Genomic DNA, 19864 nt, shown 5'->3' with positions numbered 1-19864 from the left:
AGGGAATGAAGGGTGGGAAAAAGTTCAAATTCTCAAAAAGAGAATACGAAAAGTATGGATTGGGAACATCATGAAAAAGATGTATAGGCTGGAACTAGTATGGAGTAAGTAGGATAACCCTGAGTGGAGGGGAGAAAGCTATGAGAGGATGGATGGGGTAAACAGGTGGAGAACTCAGACAACAGGACGACAGCCTGTGTTTGCATTGTCACAGTATGGAGCCCTGCAAGGATATCCATGCAGGGGTGGCTCTCACTGCTCTGTCCACAACTCCTGGGATGTTCCAGGCCCTCTAACACCCCTGCACTTTTGAACGTACTAGTCCCTCAGCAGGAATGCCATTTCTGACCCCCCTTCTTTACCGTCAGCTTTCATCGCAGGCAGCACACCTCCAAGCCTTCCTTCACACTGTCCCCCTAGTCGCGATTAGGTTCCCCTTCTCACTCCCTCCTACAAGATCTTGGGCTTCCTTCTAGCACAGACCAGGTCAAACTGGGTAGTAATCTCGTGGTAATTATGTTTAGTTTTTTCTTCCCCCTTGAATTACACATTTATTGGTTAAAGAACTTTGACTTATTTATCTTCTGAGTCCAGAATGTAGCTCAGTACCTGTTTTATAGATGCACTCAATTTATGCTTGAATGAATACCTTAATTATTAACCCAAGAATTATGGATATTCATATAATTTTATATACTTTTAAAATATCTGTATGTAAATATTAGGCTAAAAATCATTATTTTGATGCCTCTTGACTTTCAGAATACTTCTCATGAGAAAAAAACAAATCACAACTGATAGCAACATAAAACGTTATGAAAGATAAGTCGAAGTTCTGTTTGTCCTACAACTCTTCAAAACTCAAAACCTTTTCATCCGTAAGAAACCTATGAGCACTTTGATATAACTGAGGACACTTCAGTCACGCCATCTCCAAATGGCTGGGTCCCTGGCAAAGCCCATTAACAAATCCCGGGAAATAAAAATAGAATCTGGGTAATAAAATAAAGTCTAACCTTTTTTCCTTTGTGCTCAATCCGTTTCACTTGCTCATAGGGAACCTTGCACCTGGCGCTTTGGACCAGATCTCCTAGTGCTAAATGGCTGTGCCTGACACCTCAGCCCCGGGACTGCATGCAGAAGCGCTGAGCCCGCGCGACACTGCAACTCAAGATGGCGGCGGGTCTCGTGCAGAGACGCGCCTGCCCTGCGCTCAGGAGTCTGCGCAGCACAGCCGTGCCCCCGCCCGCGAGAAGCTTGCCCGCGAGAACCCCGCCCCCTCCGCCCCTGGCTGGCGGGAATCAAATGGCGCAGCCCCGCCCACGGCCTGTCCCACAGACCCCGTGCTCCAGAGCCTGAGCTCACACCGCTCGGTTTTTTGATCAAAGAATGAAACTTGCCTTTGCTTCTGGACCAAGCTCGGTCTCATTCTGTAGGCTCCAATGACACCAGGCTGATAAAGGAGATAAGGTGTTCAAGAAAGAGGCTCAACTATCACAAACTAGGGTGACCTTCCTAGGCTCCATTCTCACAGGAGGTCAGAGAAGCCTACCCCAGGACAGGGAAGCAGCCATCTGCAGCCTCACCCCTCCTAAAACTGCAGGACAGCTTAGAAGTTTCCTGGGGATAGCTGGGTTTTGCCCCATCTGGATCCCTAATTATGGTCCAATAGGGAGACCTCTATGTGAATAGTTGAAAGGAAAGGATGACGATCCTTTTGAATGGAATTCAGAATGTGGAACACTTTCAAGAATTGAAAAAGCAGTTACTTCAGGCCCTGCCATGGCCCTCCCAGAGTTAGCTAAACCCTCTGACCTTTTCATTCATGAGAGAAGGGAAATTATCCTTGAGGTATTAGCTCTAAAACTGGGACCCCCTTAATCAGGTGGTTGCTTAGTTCTCTAAACAATTAAATCAAACTGCTGAGGGACAGCCTCCTGGCTTCAGGGCAGTAGCAGCTATTACAGCCCTGCTCAAAGAGGCTGAGACATTAATGTTTGGTCAACCAGTCCCTGTGTAGACTCCACACCAGGTTCAGGCTTTATAAGTTCTAAAGGAACAAAATGGCTGTTCCCTGGAACGTCTATTCAAGTTCAGGCTATGTAACCATACAACCTGGCACACGCTAAATCCTGCCACATTGCGACCCAGGGAAACGCGGCCTCTGGCATCATTGTATAGAAACCACAGACAGGATCTATTCCAATTGCCCACACCTAGGAAGTCAGCAACATCAGGGCACAGGCAAAAGAACTGGATACCTTCATTTTCAGGAAAAATTGGATACATGACCATTATTCTCTTGCTAATATTTGGGCCATATATCTTAAGTTGTCTGGTGTCCTTCGTCTTCAAAAGGTTAGACAAATGGTGGTCACTCAGGGATGTGAACAATCAGGGCTAAGACCTCAAGACAAACACATCTAAAGGTGGCTGGGGAGAATCCCTGCTCCTCTGTCTGGGGTTATGATGGTGCCCAAACCCAACCGGAAGTCACAGAAGATGGGCCTGTGGCCCCCAGTGCCCTTCAAGAATGAAGAGCAGGACAAAAGACAGAGGAGGAACGTGTGACCAGCAAATCCCACTGCGTCCCTGGAAATTAAAATAGAATCTGGGTAATAAAATAAGGTCTAACTTTTCCCCCCTTTTGCTTTGTGCATAGTCTAGTTTCACTTGCGCACAGGGTGCCAGGTGCAGAGGCCTTGCACTCAACACCTCAGCTGGGCAGACCATGTGCAGGGACGCTGCACCCAGCACTTAGATCTGGAGCACAGGGAGCAGCACCTGATTGGCAAGAATCCCACCCCGTTCCTGCCGACAAGCAGCCCTGCTAAGGGCCTTTTGGGGAGGGTGTGTAATCTAGAGCACCAACTCTAACCTTTCCATTCATTGATCAAAGAATAAAACTCTTCCTTTGCTTCTGAACCAAACTCACTCTCATTCTTCTAGGTCAAACACCAGGCAGAAGGACCCTTGATGGAGCTGGATGCTTGAAAGGATTGGTAACAGGTGTATTGTTAGAAAAGGAAAAAAATAATGAAATTCCCATAAAGGTGTACTCATAAAAATAGTAATTTATCCATTCATCTATTCAAAAACTATGTTTGAGTGCTGGCTTCAGGGATGCGGAGTGAACAAGCCAGATGCCCCTACTCTTATGGAACTTATGATCAATGGATGGGAGATACAAAAGCAAAAGCAACAAGTGAATAAGTAAATGGAACAATTGCAGAGTGTAGCAAGTGCACAAAGAAACAAGAGACCACCAAAGAAAATCACTGAGTGGGCAGACCAACTATTAGGTTATGCGGTCAGTGGACCCACTGGCCACAGTCACCCAGGGAGAAGAGCTTTACAGGCAGAGGCAGTGAGGTCTGCAAATGCCAAGGAAGGCAAAGGCTAGCAGCGTTCAGGAACTGGCAAGCACGCGTGTAACTGGAAGATGTGACTGAGGAAGAGAGGAGCATGACAAGAAATCACAGAGGTGGGCAGAGACAGAGCAGGTAGAGCTGGCAGACACTACTGAGGGGTCTGGATGTTTTTCTAGGAAAATGAGAAGCCAATTAAAAGGTTTTCAGCAGCAACAGTGTTAATGTATATTGAGTACTTCCTTATGTGCCAGACATTGGGAGGAAATTAAGAGCATAGATGTGAAAGCAAACTACTTGGGTCCCAATCCTGGCTCTGCTTCTTGCCAGCCAGGGGACCTTGGGAAAGTCATTGTGTCACCCGCAAAGCCCACTGGGGTCCCTGGGAAAAATAAGATGGAGTCTAGGTGTTAAGGTCTAACCTCTTCTTTTGTGCTTAGTCTGGTTTCACTTGCCTATAGGAGGCCATGTGCAGAGATCTTGCACCCAAAAAGTTGGATTCAAGTTCCCAGGGCAGAACCACTGCGCCCAGCACCCGAACCTGGCATGCCCAGCACTTCAGTCTGCAGCGCACTGAGGAACACAATTACATCTGACCCACAAGAACCCCTCCCCTTGACCACCCAAGAGAACCCCGTTAAGCAGCCCACCAACAGCCTTTCAGGCAGAGTGTGTGCTCTAGAGTGTGAGCTCTCACCTCTCCATTCTTTGATCAAAGAAAAAAACTTTCCTTTGCTTCTGAACTGATCTCGGTCTCATTCCACTGGCACAAGCAACACCAGGCAGAGGACCCTTGCTAAGGCTTGACTCAAAAGAGTCTGTAACAACAGAACTTTCTGGGCCATCACAGCCTTGTGTGAGGATTGGTCAAGTGAAGTGCCTAGATCAGGGCCCGACTCCCAGTTAAGTGCTCCACTCGTGTTTTAATTAAACTCCTTACATACATCGGCGTTTTCCATCCCACTTAAAACATTAACCTAAGTCCTCCCTGTGGCTTACAAGGCCCTACGTGGTCGGGCTACTTCTCTATCCTCATTTTCTATGCCTCTTCCCTCTATCACCAGCTTTCAGTCATTCCCCAAGCACATGAGTTGTGTTTCAATCTCAGGGTTTTCTATGTTCCCGCTACCTAGAATATTCTCCCCCAAGAGAGCAGCCGGCTTGCTCCCATCGTCCACCCGAGTCTACTCAAATATCCCTTGGTCAAGAAGCCTCCCTAACACCTTACCTAAAGCTGCAGTTTCCACTACCCCGTCTACTCACCCTGCTTCGTTTTGCTTCTCCCATCGCTCAGGACCTGACACTCTTGTATTTCTGTGTTGGGTTTTTCATTGTCTTTGTCCTCTGTGAAGGCAGAGACTTTATTTTTGCAATGATACCCTCACTACCCAGAAAAAAAATAGATGGACAAATGAATAAACAAATGCATGGTACAAATGAACACTCACAAGTGCCTAAGAGTATTGCTGTGTCAAGGGAGAGAAAAGGAAGGCCTAGTAAGGAAAATCGATCCACCCAAGATGGGCTGTGTCCACGCCTGTGGCCTTAAACATGTCAGGGCTCCAGTCTGCACTGGGCTCCACACTGACCCAGCCAGCCCCAGCCGCGCCCAGACACCTGCGCCCAGCCCCTGTGATGTGACTAGCTGCTGTCACCTCCTGGCAGGAGAAGGGAGAGCAGGCCCTCCCCAGTGCCTCTGCCCCCCTGCAGCGCACCCAGAGTGACATGGGCACGAGTGGCACACACAGCTCCACTGCGCCCTCCTTTCGTCAGACCTCTGTGCCATTTCTCCATCACATCGGCACCTGCTGAGCCACTGCTTCCTCCTCTCCCAGCTCTTCTTCCTCTTGATCTTTTCTGGGTGGACTCAGAGATGCAGGCCACGTGGGAAGGAGGGAGTTGTAAACAGATAATCTCCTTTGATGCCTTTTCCCAGCTGCCTACATTCTTCAATAGAAAGGCTACCTCCTTCTGCCAGAAACCTCTGGATGGTACCTGACCTTCTGCGGTTTGATCTTTTCTCAGCCTGTCTTTGCAATTCCCTCAAACCTAGTTTCCCTTTCAGTGTCCAGAATACTGATTTATTTTGAAAGAGCATCATCAGCTATGTCTTCTCTGCTCCATAAGTTAATCAATAACGGAGTCCAGCCCAGCAGTGGATCAACTGATACTGCCCTTCTGCTCAGCTCAGCCTTCCCACTCTGCCTTGCCCAGGGTTAGGAGGGCACTGAGTTCCAGGGCCTGGGAGGGGCCGGGCATACCAGGAAGCCAAAATTCAAGAGCAGATCAATCAATCTGCAGAAAGTAGGGTAAGCCCAGCTTCCTTTTTGAGGGTAAGCCTGTACTCTGTTAGCTTTTTCAGAAGGAAATACAAAAAGAAAAATTCATGCTGCTTACTCTCCCCTTACTTCCATGGAACCCTGAACATCCTGGGAGGAAACACGATAGCGAGACACCTCCACCCCAGCTGAACGTACTATTTCAGGCTCCATCTCCCACTTACTTCTCCAAGCCTGCAATCTGCGTTGCCTTCAAAACCTAGAATTTCCCTCTCTGCGTAGCCCCGTCAGACTCACGACCGCAGCAGCCACGTCATGTTAGGTGTTAATTTAAGTAGACTTCCTCCCTTTGCTTTCCCCCTCTCTTCCCTCATCAAAGCGGTAGCCAGCTCTTTGATTCATTGCCTCAGGGCAGATACACGACAGAGTGCAAAACAGGAAGGCTGCTAGGTTTTCTGCTCTGTGTTTCCTTAACCCTACACCCACTGAGGAGACGAGGGCTGACAGAAGAGGAGGAGGGGCTGGGAGAACCAGTGGGAGCAGGAGGGGATTCCCTGCTTGGAGGAGGAGAGCAAGCTTCCGGCACCCAGAGAAATAGTCCTGCTCCTTGGGGGTGCCTTGGGGCATAAAGACCTCAGAATGAGATGGGACACAGGCACCCAAGTGGTGGGACCCTAAGCACAGAAGGTCCTTGGCTTCATCAAAGTGGCCCACATCCACGTGATGTGGAAACAGACAGCTACCAGATGTCAGGAGACACTGAGGGTTTGGAAGGTGATGATCAGCAGTGAACACAGTGGACTTAAACCTAGAGAAACTTTTTTTTTTTTTTTTTTGCAGGCATCCTGTAAGCCCTCCCTCTACCCTAGGCTTTGGTTCAGTCCAAAGAGAAAGAAGGAGCCCCAGCTGAACAGGAGTGGGCACTTAGAGTCCTAAATCAGGTTGGTCTTCACAGGAGGAAAGAAAACCCACGTTGGTTTTTTCGGCAATGGAGTTTGTTGGAATGAGATTTATACATAGCTTTAGACCATCCTCCTGGTGTTTCAACATGCTTCCCCCAGATGCTAGTTCTCTCAAGTCTACTGTAAACACCCATCAGGTCCAGGCAGTGCCCAATTTCATGCCCAGCCCTGGCCTGCAGGCTCACCCTGCTTGTCTGTGGAGAAGAGGAGACATCTGTAGGCAGACATCTTAATTCACTAAGGATTACTGTGTTGAGCAATTCATTTCTCATTTTCTTCATGTCATATAGACACCTTGAATCAAGCATTTGCAGAACTCAGTTAACGGTGTCTCCCCAGAGGAAAAGCTTGTAGTTACCCGGCTCCTTTGCCGCCTCTATGTAGAATCACTTTCCTAGGGACTCCCTATTAGAAACGCCCTTCAGATCTCTCCGCTCTTCATCTCCACCACCACACCCTTATTTAGGACTTCAGAACTCTTGCTAATACTGTCTTAATCAACATACTATGGCAGACATTTAGAGAGTACTTAAATGAATATGCAGTAACAATGAAGTAAAGAACCATATAGCACGTATTTTATTACCTAAACTTAGAAATCCATAAGTTCTAATATTGATTATTGGAATTTATTCTACAGAAGGACTTACATTTGATAGGCATCTTTATTTTACTATTTTCTAATATGCATCAGTTATCTTGTCACCTAAGGGCGTTGGAACCTTGTTTTGTCCAAATGCTAACATCACTTGAGGTAAACCAGCATGATTAGGGAATCTGTCACAAAACCCAGCCTATGAACCAGTCATCAGCCTCAATTCAGTTTGGGAAGCCAACTAAGTTCAATGGATGTCTCCTAATAAGGTCAGAGCTCTTCTTATTCAATGCTCCAACAACCACGGTTTTGCAAAACTGCTCTCAAAAACAAGTGGATGCCAGAATTGAGATGGTTATTCTTTCCTGGTGGAACTGCATTTGAACAGACAACGTACTAGAAATATACATTCCTTTTCCAGCACTACAACAGCCAGGAAAGGGGGTTTGTGTCAGTGGATGTAAATTCATTAGATTTTATTTCATAATTGTGAAGATGGCAGGATTTGGTGATTAATGGTAGGAAACTTGGACACAAGAAGTTGTGAGAGCCTATAAAATATGACACTGCCATCGAGCAGACACAGCTGTGCAGGATGTGTTGTCAAGCCTCAACAAGTAAACCTCCAACAGCATCCTCCAACAAGGAAATAGAGACTAGCCTTCTTGTGCCAGAAGAGAGTATGGAAGGAAAGCAGGTGCTTCAGTGAGCGCCCCATGCCTCCACTCTTACAAGCATGGATGTAACCCACAATTTTAGTCTTCATAGGAAGAAGGTAAGCACTGCATTCCCAAATGATTCTTTACCTTGAACTCATTTGCTAACTATTTACACTGTTGCAAGAAGGTAACAAAACTGAGTTTCTTGTATTTTACATAGATTTGCACTGCAGATGTATTTGGAATCAATTTTCTGTGGATTCTTCATTGCTACAATAGTTCACTCTTGTCAGTATATCCTTTTCCCCTGGTTTGTGCTCATGCCCTCACCACTCTACTAGAACAGATGTTTTATCTAATGTTTTATTTTGTGTAACTCAGGAGCTGCAAATGACTCCTGGGCTTCACTTAGGACAGGCTGCTGATGGACTAGCTGTTCTCCACAGACCTCTAGCCAGGCAACCAGCAGCCACATCAGTCAATGTATTCTGCCCTGTTCGACCCTGCCACCTCCATTCCCATCCATGCAATTAACCCCCCGGCCTCCAGTCAATGTTTGAGAATCATCTTTTGGGATTTTATTTCACCCTGTGCTACCTGAAGCAGAACTCATTATCTTGAAGTTTCATCATCTATAACTTGCAGATCTATGCTGGGTGTCTGTTTATTCAGACAAAGTGTTTTAGGAAATGGGGCAACTGCTGAGTGAGTGCTTTCATGTGGAGAGGTTCTTCTGTACCTCGCCCATTCCATTTCCTTAACAAAAATGGGTCCTCTGAAGATGAAAACCCCAGTTCTAAGAATTAAAAGGTGGAAATGCTGGGTATGCTATGAGTCAGAGATTTGAATATCACTTTACAGGGAAATTACGGTTCTTCTTCCCGCTCCCTCTTTCATGGTTCCCTCTCCCATGCTTGCTTTCCTAATGTATCTCTCATGAACCCAAGTACCTTCTAATACTTCGTCAAAGTGTCTCAGGCTTCTAAGACCAGGAGAATAATGACCCTGGCCAGAAACTTGACAGAGTTTGGAAAAGTACATATAAGTCAAGCCAAACATCTTTGATAAAATACATAAAGATAAATTGATTGGTAGACAAACAATGGCTAGATATGGATTTGTTAACACATGCAAAACTGCAAGGATTTATATCAAACTGGTAGCAGTGCTCATCACTAAGGAGTAAATTATCAGTGATTTTTACTCCCTTACTTACGCCTTTTTTAAAGATTACTTTTTTAAGTGAAGTTTTAGGTTCATAGCAAAATTCAGAGGAAGGAACAGAGAGGTCCCATATAACCCCTGGCCCACACATGCATCCCTTCCCATTAACGTCCCTCATCAGAGTGAGACGTTTGTTACTACTGATGACCCTACATCGACACATGATAATCCTCTGAAGTCCATAGTTTACCGTAGGGTTCACTCCTTGTGTCACACATTCTATGTTTGGACACACGTATAATGACATGTTTCCATCAGTATGGTGTACAGAGTACTCCCACTGCCCTAAAAATCCCCTGTGCCCCACCTATTCATCTCTTCCCCCCATTATTTTTTCTATTTTCTACAATGAGAAATTGTAATTTCATAAGGAAAAACACGTTTTATAGTAGAGTAAAACTGGATTGGTCTGAAAAATTTTGACATGCTGGGTAAGATTATAACCACCACTTGGACTTCTTACATAATTACTCAAGAGAGAACGTGGAAACTGCTTAAACGCTTAAAGTCTAGGTCTGAAAATGCACAACATTATTCTGCTATATTCTATTGGACAAAGTAGACACAAGCCAGCCCAGATTCCAGTAGATGAAGGCAGTGGAGGAATGACATGTGCATACAGGCAAGGAAGGAATTTAAGACGGCCAGTTGTCAAGACAAGCTACCTCACTCTACCAGAGGAGCCCGACAGTCTCAGAGTGTTAACTTCTACCTGCTTCTCCAGAGGAACTCTGGAGAGAAAGTCATGCCTCGTGGTGCCTCAACCCAAGGGAATGCAGCTGGGCTTTCTTGTTTTCACACCAAAAAGTTATTGATCAGCAGGGTGGGTGAACCCAATTAAAAAACAAGAAAAGAATATGGACAAATATTTCTCCAAAGAAGATATGCAAATGGCCAATACTCACATGAAAACAGTGTTCCATATCACTAGTCATCAAGGGAATGTAAATTAAAGCCATAGTGAGATACCATTTCACACCCACGAGAATGGCTAGAATCAAAAAGTCAAATAATGAGTATTTGTCAAGAGAAGGAGAAATCAGAACTCTCATACACTAATGGTGGGAAATGTAAGTAGCATGCAGCCACTTTGGGAAACGGTCTGGCAGTTCCTCCAACAATTACAAGTTACCTATGACCCAGTTAATTCTACTCAGGTATGTACTCAAGAGAAATGAAAATATATGTTGACACAAAAAAACACAGATATGGATGTTTACAACATTGTAGCCAAAAGGTGGAAACAACCCAAATGCCCATCAGCTGACAAATGAGTTAAGAAAATGTGGCCTATGCATACAATGGACTCTTACCTGGTCACAGAAAGGAATAAAGCACTGGTAAACGCCACAACATGGGTGGACCTTGAAAACATTAGGCTGAATGAAAGAAGCCAGTCACAAGATACCACATATGATCCAATTTATATGAAATGTCCAGAATAGGAAAATTTATAGAGACAGAAAGTTGACAAGCAATTGCTTAGGGATGGGGTAGGGATTAGGGGGTTGAAGGGTAACAGCTGAAGGATACGGGGTTGCATTTTGAGATGATGAAATTGTTCTAAAAATGACTGTGAGGATGGTTGCCCATATCTGGGTATATACTAGAAAACACTGAATTGTACATTTAAATGAATAGAGTATGGTATGTGTGGCGAGTGTGTGTATGTATGTTGCCTGTATTGCAACAACAAAAAAATTTCAACTGGTCAAAAACAAGAATGAGGGCGTAATATAAGTTCCCAGGCACCTCCAGTTGCCTGTGATTGGGGTAAAGTGTTTGGGGCAGCCCAAGAGTGGTCCTCAGAACAATTACCATGACCTTTGAAAACACACTAAAGATGCAGGGTAGAGAGGAGAGAAGGTTCACAGGACTGGTAGAAAGAGATCTCAAGGTATGTCAACTGGATCAGCTTGAGCCCTGTACTCATTCTTTAACCAATCACCAAGAAGATCCAAGAAGATCCAAAATTCTTAGCGTTGAGGTCTGGGCCCTCTCTCTGCCCACCCCCAAACTAGACTGAGGATGGGGAAGAGGAAGCCTCCAATGGAAAAATGGAGTGCTAGGGCCAAACAGGAAAGGGAAGCTGGAAGGCCCAAGTGAAACATTCCCACTCTAAGAATGCAGATTTCAGGTCTGCTGTAAGGAAATTCTAAATGTGGAGTGGAAAGAGCTGCCTCAGAAGTGACGAGGCTTCCTGCACAAGAGGTCTGCAAGCAGAGCCGAGCTGTGGTTGCCTGGAGGGTTCACTGAGTGGCTTCACAGGCAGCTTGAAAAGAACCCTCAGTCCAAGGGAGGAAAAGTTTGCAAAAAATAAAACTTGGAGCCAAAAAGGACACATTTTTTCCAGCCTCATTGTTAAGGGTTGAATCGTGTTCCCTGTCCACCCTCCTCCATCCCCAAATTCATACGTTGACGCTCTAACCCTCATTATTTCAGAATGTGACTGAATTTGGAGATAGACCTTTAAAGTGGTAATTGAACCAAAAATTGGATTAGGGCCCGCCCTAATGATCCCATCGACCTAGTGTCCTTGTAAGAGAGGCAATGTGGAAACACAGAGAGACACCAAGGATGTGCTGGCACAGAGCGAAGACAGTGTGAGGACACAGCAGGAAGGGGAGCCATCTGCAAGCCACGGAGAGAAGCCTCAGAAGCAGCCAGCTCCGCCGTCACCTAGGTCTTGGGCTTCTATTTCCCAGAGCTATGAGAAAACTAACTTCTGTTGTTTAAGGGAAAAAAAAGAAGAATCCTCAGTGACTCCCTCTTTCTAGTATCCATGCCCTTGTTTGGACAATGGGCTGGATTTAGTGACTCGCTTCCAGGGGAAAAGATGCAGGGGAGGTGGTGGGAAGTCACTTTGAAGATGAGGTGGCTTCTATCTTGGGTGTCCTCTCTCCTTCCCCTGACCTCTTGGTTACTGGCTCACTTACTCTGAGGGAGCCAGTGCTGTATTACGAGCATCGCTATGAACCCTTGCAGAAGGAACCACTGTCTGGCCACAGCACCTAGGACCTGCCAACAGCCTTATAAGTGAGTTGAGGAGGAGATTCTCCCCTCAATCGAGGCTTGAGATGATGGCAGCCTCGGCTGGCACCTTGATGCAGCCTGTGACACGCTCTGAGTCAGAGGTCCCCAAGCCACACCAGTTTCCTGACCCACAGACTGTGAGATCATAAATGCTTGTTCTTTTTAGCTGCTAAGTCTGAGGGTAACTGGTAACACAGCAACAGATAGCTGGCACAGATTTTAAGGTCCTTCCTTAGCCTAATAGGACATTAGTTCAAAAATCAAAGGGACTACTGTTGTGGTGTGAGTACCTGTGTGCCTCTATGTGTGAAGGCGAGTGGGTGTATATATGTGCCTGTATGTAGTTTGAAGGGGAGGCTAAGAAGGTAATGCAGAGATAAGAAAAAAGAACATTAATTCCAAAGACTCCAGCCCTTTTTGATGTTGTGTGTCCTGGCTCTCCCTAGCAGCACACTGGTTTCTGTGAACAGAACTTGTTTCCCCTTTCAGAGCTGTCCCTCTTAACCAGGTTTCATGCCCTGTGAGAGGCTGCAGCCAGCTTCTGAATTTTACCAGGCCAAATTAGGCCCCAAAGAAATTGTTTCAAGTATAATCAGCATCACTGGGACTTTTTTCTGATTAGTATGGGAATGGTCAGGAGCCTCTCAAGTACCATTTATCCCACTAATTCTATTCTTTGCTTCACAAGAATACATTACCTTTTTTTTTTTCCCTGTCCAGCAATCTATGACTGGCCATTCTAAATCCATAAATTATGCAGGAATCTCTTCTGTGCAGAGATCAAACCTGGATGACTGTGTGGCTTTTACTCACACCAAAAGCATGCAGTCGGCCTCATCCTGGAGAGAGGGGCCCTCCCACAGCAGGAGTTACAGAAACACTGTTGGCATGATCAGAAGCCCAGTTTTGCTCCTGTTTCCCTCCTGCCCCCAACAATTAGCCTCACTCAGAGTGTCAGCTCGCCCTCATCCTAACGGCACATGGTGACAAAACAGGAGCTGGCCTCTGAGATCAGGGAGTGAGCACTAGTCTGGGATTCGTCTCCTCCAGTGATTCTCAAGTGACCCTTCCAGGGGGGTAGAAGGCATCGCCTTCATCACCTAGCATCTCTCAGGTAGTGGTTTCCAAAACACTGACCCTGAGGTGGTTAGAGGTCATGCAGAAATCAGGAATGCGAGGATCCAAGGTGATTTCAGACAGGCTGTTCAGATGGCCACATGGAGGGGCCACAGCACTGAGTTCCACTCCAGTCTGCATGAGGATTAGCGCTGGGCATCAGCACATCATCCGGTCTGGGAACCATGTGGGGACAAAGGTTGAAAGGTACGACCACTAAGGGTCCTGTCCCCACTGGGACACAGGAGAGCTGCCAAAGGAAAGTGGTCCTTCCTCTGCAGTCTGGAGTGGAGATAACAGACAAAGGTCCAGTAATGCAGACAAAATACTTGCCTGGAGACAGGAAGCCTGGATTCCAGTCTTGAACCTTTTTTTTTGATCAGCCTGTCTTGGTCAAGGCTTTTTCAAAAAAAAATTATAGCTAAGGAAAACCCAATCAAATTAGCTTAGGCCAATAGAATCTTGTGTGTAGGTCTTGCATAGAACCCAAGGGAAACCAGCATAGCTGAACCCCTGAAGAAAGTCGAACTAGAAACTAGAAAGCTGCAAAGAATCAAGACAGCTTCTCTGTTTTCTCATCTAGGTTTGATGTGTGGCTGCATTGCTTCTGTCTTTGCTTTTGCATACCCACAAATTTGGCCCTCCATGTGTAAATGTCCTAAGTTGGAAAAAAAAAAAAAAAAAACCAGCTGAACTGACAAGTATTGCTGAATTTCATTTCCAAATTCCCAGGTGAGAGACTACACAGATGGGGTCAGGGCCCTGAGCCTGGTCCAGCCAGCTGTGGCCTGGAACAGGGGTCGGAGTGGGAGGGAGATCACACAGTGAGAAGAGAGCTGTCAGCGGCAACCTATGAGAACTGGGCAGGGTGGGGGGGTGGCCGGCACCAGAAGGGGCTCCCTGCACTGGACACAATGCCAAAATGCCTCCACACTAGTACATAACCTGCTCGGATTCCAGCTCCTTGAGGAGTTTAAAATTCTAGTCCCTAAAGTCCTTCCTGCGAGTCTTGAGTTCTGTCCATCCTAACTTTTGCCCTCGGGAAGGGCAGACAGTCCCTGCACCAATGTAGTAAGCCCTTTGGTCACAGGAGAGATATGGAAATGTAAGGACAAGTTTGGAAAAATAGGGGACAGATTCTGTTGAGTGTACTCTTATCCACCACCCCCTCTCCCCAGTGCATAAAGGAGGAGACAGCAGGAGTCTGAGGGACGTGCTTCAGTTCACCTGTTAAGGCCCAAAGGGGACCACGGGCAGCATTACCATTGCACTAATGGATGAAGTTTCAAATGTCTTACGAAAGTTATGGGATCCCCAAAGACCCAGAAAGAGCTAGCATGCAGCCCTAAGAACCCAGCTTGGTACTCCACTGGAGAAAGTGGAGCGCTGGGCAGAAGGGGGCTCCTTGTGCAGCTGGAAGAGATCTCTTCACAGGCAGCAAAGACGCATCTCTAGCTTGTATGGGGATGTGGGTTCCACGTTATATAAGCAGGCCCTTTCAGGGATTCCTTACTATAGTACATTCATGTCGGTTTACTTCCCATTTTAGCCCATAAATCATCTCTTTTGCATACTCCTGTCTTCCTAAAAATGGTTGAGAAATTATATGACCCAAAGACACCATGCCTGGACTGGGGTTTCCTTCAACGTCAGTCACTTTTGAATCAAGTACGTTTAGCTGCCGTCTTGCTATTTTTCTAAATTATTGTCTTCAGTAAATGCTTCAGTAAAACAGTCTTTTTATTATTCTGATGGAATTCAGCAAACAGTATCTATGGGACTTTTGTTTTTGTGAAGTACTCTGTTGCCAGGATACCCGGGGTGAAGATGTCAAAAGACGACACACTGAAAGGACAAGCTATAGTGAATATCCCAGAACCAGCCCCCTGCATACTAATCATTCTGATTCACCCTATGCTGTTTCCATTTGCCATAGGAAAGATACTAGAGTCCAGAGTTTCTACATAATAAACTATCCAGAGAACAGAAAACATGCATTATTAAGGACGGCAATGTATGCCTAATCCCCTTTTTCCTTTTTTACCTTTCCTTTAAAATGTGGCACCAAGACCATTAGAGGCAAATTCTGGTATTTCATTAATGCAAGTAAGGAGATGAAAGAGAAATAGATTTCTACGCTGACAATTCAGGAAGAATTTTAAATAGGGTGAAAAGGAAAAGAAAAGGATGAGAAGAATTAAAGTACTAACAACACTACAAAGACTCCATGGTCACCTAGTTATTTAAAAAGCATAGAGTAAGCATTTTATTAACAAGTATTTTTCAAGCACCTTCTAGGTATATTACATGATACTAAAGAGGGCCTTCCTTAGACTTAAACTAGATGTATTTGAAATGAAATAGAGGTAAAGTTCTATATCCAAATAAATAAAGAGAAAAGACAATTCTACAGGAGTTGAGATCGACTTGGCAGTAACTCCCAAGACTATAGCAGACAATAGATTATAAGTAAACGGAATGTGTCACAGGGTGGGAGGGACAATTGAACTTTGGACTGTCTCAATATTATCCTGATCACATGAAGGTATTGTACTCTTAGAATATGGGCTGGCCATGTTAGGTGACACATAACATATCATGTTAACAGAGCCACGACATTTCAAGAACAATGCTAACTACATACATTCCAGATGAGGCCAAAAAGTTTAGTAGAGATGTGGAGAAGGACTGAGCAGAGGGAAAATCCTAGAAACTACTCTATCAGAATGCCTATTAAAGAAACTGAGGATGCTTAAGCCAGAAGTTCACCATGTTGCTGAAAATGCTATTGACAGTGCAGAAATCACCAATACACCCATCCTGACCAAAAATTGTCTAGGCTCAAAAATAGCATTGCTCTGTCATCATTCAATGAGTAAAAACTGGAATATTCTATGTCCCAAAGAAAATTATTTGGCAGTCAGCACGGGGGCTGGGATCTGACGGCCTCCTGCTCTCAGAGGTGCCATCCTGATCTGAGTCTGTGGTTCTGAGGGCGTCTTCTCTCTTGGCCAGGTGCTCTTTTCCTCACCAGAGAAGGAAAAAGACAACTGGGCGGGCTATTCTCCTCTGCAGGGAAGAGGTTTCTCGCTGCCAATGACAAGTTCAGGGAGAGCCACGGGAGTGGGGGCTGTCATTTTGGGCCTGTCATTTTGAGCTTCTACCTCAAAGAGACACAAAGCGACAACAGATCCTGAGCCCCCATGTACGGAAATCCATTCCAAGAGTTCTGCTCCATTTTACAATGCTCATCCAAAGAAGCTAACAGAATATAAAAATCATTCTTTTTAAAACTAAACCACCTTTTCCACAATTTGTCTCAAAATATGCTGCAAATACCTTAAATGTAGCCCACCTGAGACTGCTTAAGGTGTTTCTAAAGGAAGAAATTCCTGCCCTTCCTCCCTTCCTGCGGACAGCCTGGCTTTTAAAATAATTTGAATACAATGATGAACAAGAAAAGGGACCATCAAGACTTTCAGAAAAACATCGGCCATGAAAAATAAAAAGAATAATAGAGTCAGCCTTTATCAACAACATGGCATGTAAAAACGCCAGAAGCCAGAATTTTTATACTGAAAAATTCAAATTAATTTATATACTAGCTAGACCAGCACATGTTACAGAGTGATGTAAAGGTTAATTGCAATGATTATACTTAAAGAGTGCTTGCTACGTATTATTAAAATGAAAACAAATAACACAAAGTTAGTTGTGAACAGATAGCAGTATTTTAAAACAGTTTGTCAGTGCTTCAATATGCATAAGGAACTTTAAAAGGTTCATGCCTTTGACCCTATAATTCCTCTTCCTTAATTTTCATACTAAAGAAATAATCTCAAATGCAGACAAAAATTGATATTTCATTAATTTGAGACAAATGAAATCTAACATTTGAAGAATTACGTAAGTGCCACAAAATACATCACATTGAAACATGATAAAATTATAACATAATATGAGCCAAAAAAAAATTTAAAAAGGTGGGGGGATAAACGAATTGTAGAAATGTAACCAAATAAAACATGCCAAAACAGTGGTTGCATTTGAATGGTAGAAACACAGACAGTATTTCCCATAATAAACACGCACTGCACTGATGAGGAGGACTGGTAAGGGAAAGCCTGTTAAATGTGTTCACTCTCCTGTAGTTACCTTTATTCCCAGTTAAGTAATAAATGGGTCATGGAAAAAGGAAAAAACACCATCTGGTTATGTCTAGACCTCTACATCTTGCAAATACGTGACAATGGTCACTTTACTGTAATTCACGTTTAACCAGCTGAAACCAACTGCCTCAGAATGGTTGTGTCTGTCCCAACTTTTAGTCTCGCCAGCGTGGAGATTTGCCACTTTTTAAGATTAATTTTCTTCTGTTATTGGAGACTGAAGCACCAGAGAACTCACAAGACTTTCCACAGAAATAGCATGTTTCCAGAGGAAGCTGAGAGAGGGGCTGGAGCCCAGAAAAGCATCAAAAGCCTCAACACGTGAAATACATTGAGAAACATCGAACGTGCCCTGGAGGGTCCGGGTGCAATTATTACATACCCCTGAGTGGAAATAATTGCCATGCTACATTGAAAGTCAGCAATCCTGTGTCTTGTACTAGAATTACTCCTAATTCATTTCGTTCTTTACCCTCTAGCTCTCTTCAGTTAATTCTCTGCCCCATTTCCATCACAAAAATGTGTTTAAACTGCAGCGAGGTACAATCTAGCCTTACTGTCACTTCAGGTGAAAAGATTTTGTCCTTACACAAACTTCGTAGCTCCCTGCTGGGTTTCATGCACACTTATGGGTGTTTTCATATATACATATATTGACACAGTTAATTCTCGTAAAAACTCAGAGGTATTTCTACTCACTGGACGAGGAAGCTGAGACTCAGAGATTTTAAATTACTTTTTCATCACTCACAGAAAATCCAGGGTGTAGAAGACTTTTAGCTCTAAATCTTATTTTTCTACTATACCACAGTGGATGTCCCCTGGATGAAATGTGTTCTGGGTTTGCTAGAAATCCTATAACCACATCATTTACCATCCAGGTGGGGACAGTTTTTACAGGGAAAGGATTATTGTTCATAATTGTGCATGGACAACCGGCATAAATTGGGACAAGTCAGAGAAAACTGAGGTGATTATCCCAACTAAGGTGAGAAAGGTACAAAATATAGCTGAGAGCCTCCGCCAGCCCACCACACACACAACCATGGGCTTAAGGAACGTGTTGCAACCTGACAAACAGAAAGTTGTCAGCTGAATGGAAGTCACTGGGCCATTGTTTGTCCCAAGAAACCATCCCTATGAGACCAGGGGCAGGGACAATTCAAGCAGCTCAGCCAAAGTACTCTTGCTTGAAAAGAAGCCACACTGATGGACTATCATTAAAAACAAAAAGTTTGAAAAGGACTTCTAATCATTTCCAAAGGAGCAGGCTTCTACCAAACATAGACGCCTTTGCCTCATAGTTATTTCTTGGTTAAGATTTAAGTGCTAACAAATGTAACTTTCTGTACAAACGGCCTGTAACCAGTGCAATTTATATGTGCTTCCTTCTCCATCCCCTCTAGCTAAAAAGCACTGAAAACTCAAGTGAAAAACAACCAAAACACACTGCTGGCTCCTTTGGCTGAGTCTGAGGACAGTTCCAAGCCAGTGGTTGAATTTCAAAGGAAAATTTGCATCTCTTTCCTTCTACCTTCTCCGTTCTCATCAGCACATCAGAGTGCCTGGAATCAGCTAGGATTCTAAGTCAGGACAATATCCACAAATATACAAGTCGAAGCATCCCTCCCACATTGCCCTGGCCAAGGCTGACTGCAGTATGGTGTGGGCCAGCACAGAAGCAACCCTGGCCGGCTCTGAAGCTGAACGGACACGTGGACAGGGAATGCTGCCTGCCGCCTCAGTGCTAGAAGCATCACTGCCATAGCACCGACTGACCGGTGAGCCTTGCGGGGGGGATTCAGAACGGAGAGAAACAAGGAGCACGCTGGGCTTTGGATACTGGCCCCAGACACTTAAGCCTCATGTCTAAGGAATGATTTCCCTGAGCCCAGACTCTTGCATCCTCCCATACATTGAAAAGCACTAAAATGATGAACTTGAGGTGTCAGTTCTTTGTGACTAACAGTAATCTTTTGATATTTAACTACATTTGGTGGGGGGGGGGCAAAAACTCCTATATATCCTGGCTCCTCCCTTAGCTCGTCAGAGCAGTCCCACAGAGCCCCGTGAGAGGCTGACTCCCCGCTACCGCCATCAGTAAAATCCCCGAATAAAACTTAACTCACAACTTTTAGCTTGCGCAGTTTTCTTCAGTTGACAGACACCTCAAGGAAACTCTTCAACGCCCAGTCCTCAAAGAGACGCTGGATACTGAACTGCCCTGGCTCCTGGCCTCTGAACCAAGTGGGCGTTCCTTTCTAGCAGAAGAGCCAAATGAGTTTCAGGCTGAAACAGCTCAGGTGGCACCACTTTAAAAGCAAATGAGCTACTGCCCATCAGGTAGAAGAGCTGAACCTGTGGCATGGGGCAGCCTGAGGGGATAAACGTGAGATGTAAAAAAGCCCCAGAGAGGGTGAGTTTCAGGAAAGCATACTTCTTATCAGAGTTTAAAATTA

This window comes from Camelus bactrianus, chromosome 3 (assembly GCF_048773025.1).
Source record: "Camelus bactrianus isolate YW-2024 breed Bactrian camel chromosome 3, ASM4877302v1, whole genome shotgun sequence".
Lineage (NCBI taxonomy): Eukaryota > Metazoa > Chordata > Mammalia > Artiodactyla > Camelidae > Camelus > Camelus bactrianus.
The sequence above is the reverse complement of the archived record's forward strand: the minus strand, read 5'-3'. Positions refer to the sequence as shown.